The sequence below is a fragment of the Rana temporaria genome, chromosome 6, assembly GCF_905171775.1.
Source record: "Rana temporaria chromosome 6, aRanTem1.1, whole genome shotgun sequence".
NCBI classification, from domain to species: domain Eukaryota; kingdom Metazoa; phylum Chordata; class Amphibia; order Anura; family Ranidae; genus Rana; species Rana temporaria.
The window spans coordinates 43044841-43052210 of NC_053494.1; positions in this window are offsets into that span (position 1 = coordinate 43044841).

The window sequence follows — 7370 nt, forward strand, 5'->3', positions numbered from 1 at the left end:
GTCTCCTCCTTCAGCCACATTAGAAGGGATTTTATCCGAAAACAGATGGATGAAAAACGGGCATACGGTCCGCACGTCTGAAATGGCCCTAATACATTGCTGCACGTAGCAAAAACCTCACACGACATTTTAGAAGAGTCTCTGAATTAAATTATTTGAATGACTGGATCGCAACCCTAATTTAATAATGACCCCTTCATCATAGGGTAACAGAGAGGACTGAAGATGGAAAAAGATTCACTCAAAGATCTTTCTTTGGAAAAGTAAGTGCCCACCTTTACTTACATGTTGTTTTCTGCACAGGTAAAAATAAAGTCCATCTCAGAATAATCTGTAGTTAATCTCAGAAGCGAGCATAAGAAGGTGGCTATAATCTTACATACAGCAGGACCATGGAGAATGAACATAGTTACTCTCTATCAGGAAGTCAGATCACAGCAGCAAAAAAATAAATTTGGAGATGTGGAGGAGGCTGACAGCAAAATAAGTAATTTTTCTGAGTTTAGAATATACTATATACTTAATATAGACTTTTTATAGTCAATTTCCTCCACCCCAATCTCGCTCATCCATGTCTTTATGGACCTTGCTTTGTGACCTGCCGGGCTACATGCTCGGATAAGGGTCTGGTATGGATCCTGGGGGAACCCCCACACCGTTTTTTTTTTTGGTGTGGGGGATTCCCATTAAGATTCATACCAGATCGAAGGGTCTTTAATTCTTATTAAAGGGGGCTCCCAGATTCCGATAAGCCCCCCGCCCGCAGACTCCGACAACCAATGGCCATGGTTGTCGGGAAGAGGCCCTTGTCCTCATCAACATGGGGACAAGGTGCTTTGGGGTGGGGGCGCAGTGCCCCCCTGCCCCAACCTACCCCCATGTTGAGGGCATGTGGCCTGGTGTGGTCTAGGAGGGGGGGGGGCGCTCGCTCGCCCCCTTTCCTGACCTGCCGGGCTGGATGAGAGAGTTTGGGGTGGAGGAACTTGACTGGCCTGATCTCAACCCGATAGAACACCTGGAATAAATTAGAGTGAAGACTTTGAGCCAGGCCTTCTCATCCAACGTCAGTGCCCGATCTCACAAATGCACTTCTAGAAGAATTGTCAAACATTCCCATAGACACACTCCTAAACCTTGTGGACAGCCTTCCCAGAAGAGTTGAAGCTGTTATAGCTGCAAAGGGTGGGCCAACTCAATATTGAACCCTATGGACTAAGATCGTGATGCCATTAAAGTTCATGTGCGTGTAAGGGCAGGCGTCCCAATACTTTTGGTAATATAGTGTACTTACCATCCTCCTTGATCCAATGTTTTGCCCTGAGCGCTCCTGCCTGGCACTGTGCAGCCCTTAAAGCAAAATCTTTCTTGAGAGGGCTTCCTTGCAGAGTGTATGTGAGATGTAGCCCATTTTCTTCCTATGGATAAGTCATACTAGCGGTGGCCTCCAGTCTTGCACCCTTTCGGGAACATCCATCCAGAATACTTTCTGTAAAAAAGGCTGTGCGGCACTGTGCAGAGCAACATAGCAAAGAAAACCATATTGAAGAGGAAGCTAAGCTTTTCCGAGTGGTCAGTGAGAAATTGCAATTATTTTCAACTTTGAGTTGGGAAGTCCAAGCAAAAGTGTGGCCATATTTACACAATAACATTGATCAAAGATGCCCATGTTTGGTAATACAAAAAAAATGTTTGGGCAATGATGTCACCATTATTCCTGCCCTTTCCCTATTATTGCAGATGACAACTTGGTGAATCAGATTACATGCTTGGATTAACCACTTGACCTCCATAAGATTAACCCCCGTTCATGACCAGGCCATTTTTTGTGATACGGCACTGTGCTACTATAACTGATAATTGCGCCGTCATGCAGTGCTATACATAAATTACATTTATGCATTTTTTTCCCCACAAATAAAGAGCTTTCCTTTGGTGATATTTCACCACCACTGGTTTTTTTTGTGCTATAAACAAACAAAGACCAGCAATTTTGAAAAACAAATATATATTTTTTTACTTTCTGCTATAAAACATATCCAATAAAAAAATGGTAAAAAAAATCCCAATAAGCTTACATTTATTGGTTTGCACAAAAGTTATTGCGCCTAAAAACTATAGTATATATATACTGGAATCTTTTTTTATACTAGTAATGGCGGCAATCAGCAACTTATAGCAGGACTGTGATATTGCGGCAGACAATCTGACGCTAACTGACACTTTTGACACTCTGTGGGAATCAGTGACACTAATACAGTGATATGCGCAAAAAATGTGCACTTTCACTGTACTAATGACACTAGCTGGGAAGGGGTAAACATCTAGGACAATTAAAGTGTTAAACTAACATTTGAATAAAAAATTTGACAAAAAAAAAAAGCTCTGCCTCCATGGCATCAAAGGGGGCAGGGTCATCCAGTTACGCCACGGGGTGGCCCCACCCTCAGCTATATAACAGCTGTCATGGCAGGTGAAGCGTCACTCGTCGGGAGCCGCTCATGGTGGCAGGGCTGTTGCAGGGTTTTTTTTTCAGTGACGGTGGTGGAATAGAAGATGAATGGACATCACTGGACATTTTTCTTTTCTAATAAAGGACTTGTCCCTGAGTGTCTCCTGTCTTTTTATAATTTTTGACACTTTTTTTGGTGAAATGGTAGGGGTACAATGTACCCGCTACCAATTCAAATAAAGGGGGGGCAGGATCTGCGGGTCCCCTTGTTAAAGGGGGCTTCCAGATTTCAATAAGCCCCCCTGCCCGCAGACCCCACAATCACATGGGCAAGGGTTGTGGGGATGAGGCCCTTGTCCCCATCAACATGGGGGCAAGGTGCTTTGGGGTGGGGGGGCGCAGAGCCCCCCCCTGCCCCAAAGCACCCATCCCCCCATGTTGAGGGCATGTGGCCTGGTACGGTTGAGGAGAGGGGACGCTCTCTCGCCCCCCCCCTCTTTTCCTGCAGCCAGGCAGGTTGCGTGCTCGGATAAGGGTCTGGTATGGATTTTGAGGGGGACCCCTACGCTGCAAACTTCCTTACTTAAGAATCCCTTATAGGCGAAACACTTTTTTTAAAGGTTACATATTTAGAGTTGCAGAGGAGGTCTAGTGCTAGAATTATTGCTCTCGCTCTAACGTTCACGCCATATGTAACCTGTGTGTATCTGGCTCTGATACTAGCCAGTGCCTCATCAGCCACTGACCTCACCACACATCCCTGGTATATATATATATATATACACCCTGTTTCCCCAAAAATAAGACCTACCCTGAAAATAAGACCTAGCGTTATTTTCCAGGAGGGCTGCAATATAAGCCATACCCTGAAAATAAGCCCTAGTTAAAAATGCTTGTAAAATCCTATAATCCACTCTATTACAGTAGTTTATAATGTGCAATGTGTGTGTTTCTGTAATATAATTGCGGGGAAGAGAGCTCCGGCGGGTAACAGACGTGCAGAGCGGCACTATAACAAAGGTATTTGGCACAATTATATTACAGAAACGCACACATTGTACATTATATAATACTGTAATAGAGTGGATTATAGGATTGTACAAGCATTTTAACTCAGTTCACACTGGGGATTCCTGGCAGGGAGGGAGAGGGGGAGAGAAGACATCACATTACATGGTAAGACCTACCCCGAAAATAAGCCCTATTGTGTCTTTTGTTGGCATAATTAATATAGGACCCGGGCTTATTTTCGGGGAAACACGGTATATATATATATATATATACACCTACAGTGCTCACAATTAGACAATCTAGCCGTGATCACCACAGGTAATTGCTGGCTATGCGAACAGTCACGAATCACTGCAGCCACCGACAGCCTGTCATTGCAGAGTATGGGTTAAGAAGCCACAGCTTTCCGCATGCACCTGGCAATTCCAGCTGAAGGAATCACAGAATTCTTGCTGCTATATCCATCTGAGGAGGTCTTTATTAAAAAATTGGCTGTTCCCAATGTTAATCCAGCAATATCTCTGCTAAGGATGAACCAGTGTTTAAAGACCCCAATGACAAACGTTTGGAAAATTTAGAAAATTCTTGTTTTCCTAGTTGGCTCTGCATTGAAACCTGCAATATTAGTCTGTTCAACCTAAATTTGGACTTAACTCACATTAAGGGTTCCAGCTTCTATCTATATTCATCCTTTATTTTTAGAGCAATTAGAGCTCATGGCGACAGCCCTACACTATTGTGTGGATCAGTTAGTTGATGTCACCCATGTAATTTTCTGAATAAGCCTCCTATTAGTAAATGTGTGGAGAACTCTTTAATTAAAAGATTGGTCTGAGAAACAGCAATGTAAAAAATGTAGCAGAGGTAAGGTGCTACAACCCAATAAGATGAGGGAATTTTCCAGAGCTGTCAGGTGTGGAGAGATAGTCGCACAGCTGCAATGGCAATCATGAAAAAAAATCCGCAATTCCTTGTTGCTCTTTAAAATCTTCAGAATGTATTTGTTCTCCATAAAAGTCACAGTGTCAGACTGCAAATGTAAACGCATTTCAGCCTTATGGGCCATGTTCACTACAATGGATGCAAGTGTTGTCAGTGGCTAGATGGAAGGACTGCCTTGTGCTGGGAGTTGGAATGCAAGCTAATCCAGCTTTGTGGAGGCTTCCGGGTCCTCGCGGCCCACTCCGTATATATCGGCTGTCCGCTTAACTCACAAGGTTGCTTTCCTTTCCATTAGGGTTGTCCCGTGACCATATTTTTAGGACCGAATACAAGTACCGATACTTTTTTTCAAGTACTTACCGATTCTTTTTTTTAATGTCATGTGACAATTTGACTAATTGGCACTGACAGATGGATGGCACTTATGGCCACTGACAGATGGCAATGATAGGCGGCACTGAAAGGTGGCACTGATAGATAGAACCGATGTCACTTATGGGCAGGCACTGAAATGCAGCACTGATTGGCAATTGCATAATAAATTACATGAATGATGAGAAGAGAGGAAGGATTTTGCAATGCTATATGGCATATAACATTGCAAAATCCTTCCTTTCCTCTCATCATTCATGTCATTTAACTTCTAGTAAGTATACTGTGACACCCATATTGGTACACCTTGAACTTGGCTGCAGTAAACCAGTAGCGGACATCTTGTTACACCCAGCTCATATAGTTTGGGCTGGGTGTAACAAGATGTCTGCTGCTGGCTTACTGAAGCCGAGTGCAGGGTGTACCAAGATGGGCGTTGTGATGTTTACCTTTCGACTGAGACACAGAACGTCACTTCCTGTACCGAATGTGACTGCTCCGGTCATTGTTTTGAAAGGAATATGTGGCGGCACCCTGCACTCCTGCCTCGTCCAGCTTAACCCTGGGATCCGCTGCTGCCAGACCGATCTCCGCTTCGCCCTCTCCATCAGCCGACTTCTGGTTCCAAGTATCGGATGTGGCATCGGAAGCATTTGTGCGAGTACAAGTACTCGCACAAATGCTCGGTATCAGTCCCAATACCACAGTAGTATCGGGACAACCCTACTTTCCATGTTACCGCCGTCATCTCTGTGCCGATACCGTTCTATATTTGGAGCATGTGTACTCAGCCTTGGATAGTCTAAACCAGGGGTCTCCAAACTGCGGCCCGAGGGCCAGATGTGGCCCTTTGCTAGCCTTTATCCGGCCCTTGGGGCACAATTCCTCCCACTGACATGAGGCGCTATTCCTCCCATTGACACCAACAATGGGGCACTATATTATTCACTGATACCAATGATGGCATACTATTCCTCCTACTAATAGGGGGAATACTCCTCTTCCTATTGACCACCAACCCTGAGGCCATATATGTTCTCACTGATGCCGGGCCCGTGACTTTTTCTTCCCTTGCTAGCCCCAATCCGGCCCTCCTAAAGTCTGAAGGGCAATAAAGTGGCCCTTTGTTTGAAAAGTTTGGAGACCCCTGGTCTAAACTTTTCATCTCAATCAGGACATTATACTACTGTGTCTTTCCGGCTTTCATACATAAGAAACAAATTTCTCTTTGCTGTCTGGATGCAGCTTTTCCTGTTCAGGTTCACCTTGCAGTCACTGCTTACAATAGAAGATTTGCAGTGCCTTGAAAAAGTATTCATGCCCCTTGAAATCTTCCACATTTTGTCATGTTACAACTAAAAAACGTAAATGGGAATGGTTTAGATCAAAGAATATTTATGTGTTAGAATGGCCCAGTCAAAGTCCAAGAGTGGCAAGAAGAAAGCCATTGTTGAAAGAAAGCCATAAGAAGTCTGGTTTGTGAGAAGCCATGAGGGGGACACAGAAAACATGTGGAAGAAGGTGCTCTGGTCACATGTAACTTTTTGGCCTAAAAGCAAAATGCTGTGTGTGGCAGAAACCTCAGGCCCCGTACACACGTCCGAGGAACTCGACGGGCAAAACACATTGTTTTGCTCGTCGAGTTCCTTGTGAAACCGCCGAGGATCTCGGCGAGCCAACTTTCCCCGTTGACTAACGAGGAAATAGAGAACATGTTCTCTATTTGCTCGACGAGATTCTCCTCGGCCGAAAGTGTACACACGGCCGGGTTTCTCGGCAGAATTCAGCTCCGATCGAGTTTCTGGCTGAATTCTGCCGAGAAACTCGGTCGTGTGTACGGGGCCTAACACTGTACATCACCCTGAACATGCCACCCCCACCGTGAAACATGGTGGTGGCAGCATCATGTTGTGGGGATGCATTTCTTCAGCAGGGACAGGGAAGCTGGACAATGACCCTAAACATACATTGAAATGGTTTAGATCAAAGCCTATTCATGTGTTAGAATGGCCCAGTCAAAGTCCAGACCTAAATCCAATTGAGAATCTGTGGCAAGACTTGAAAATTGCTGTTCACAGACGCTCTCCATCCAATCTGACAGATCTTGAGCCATTTTGCAAATAAGAATGGGTAAAAATGTCTCTCTCTAGATGCGCAAAGCTGGTAGAGGCATCCCCAGAAAGACTTGGAGCTGTAATTACAGCGAAAGGTGGTTCTATAAAGTATTAATTCAGGGGGGCTGAATACAAATGCACACCACACTTTTCACATATTTATTTGTAAAAAAAAAAAAAAATGAAAACCATTTAGCATTTTCCTTCACAATTATGTGCCACTTTGTGTTGGTCTATAACATAAATATCACAATAAATCACATTTTATGTTTTTGGTTTTAACATGAAAAAGTGTGGAAATTTTCAAGGGGTATGGATACTTTTTTTTTTTAGGCACTGTAGCGGACCATAGATGGGTAGAATTTCAAATGAAAAGAAAAATAAAGTTCTAAGAAAGTTTGTTTTTATAATCATGAAATCATTAAATAAATGATTGGGTCAAATCAATGTTAATTTTTGACTGCAGTGTCCAAAAAAATTGG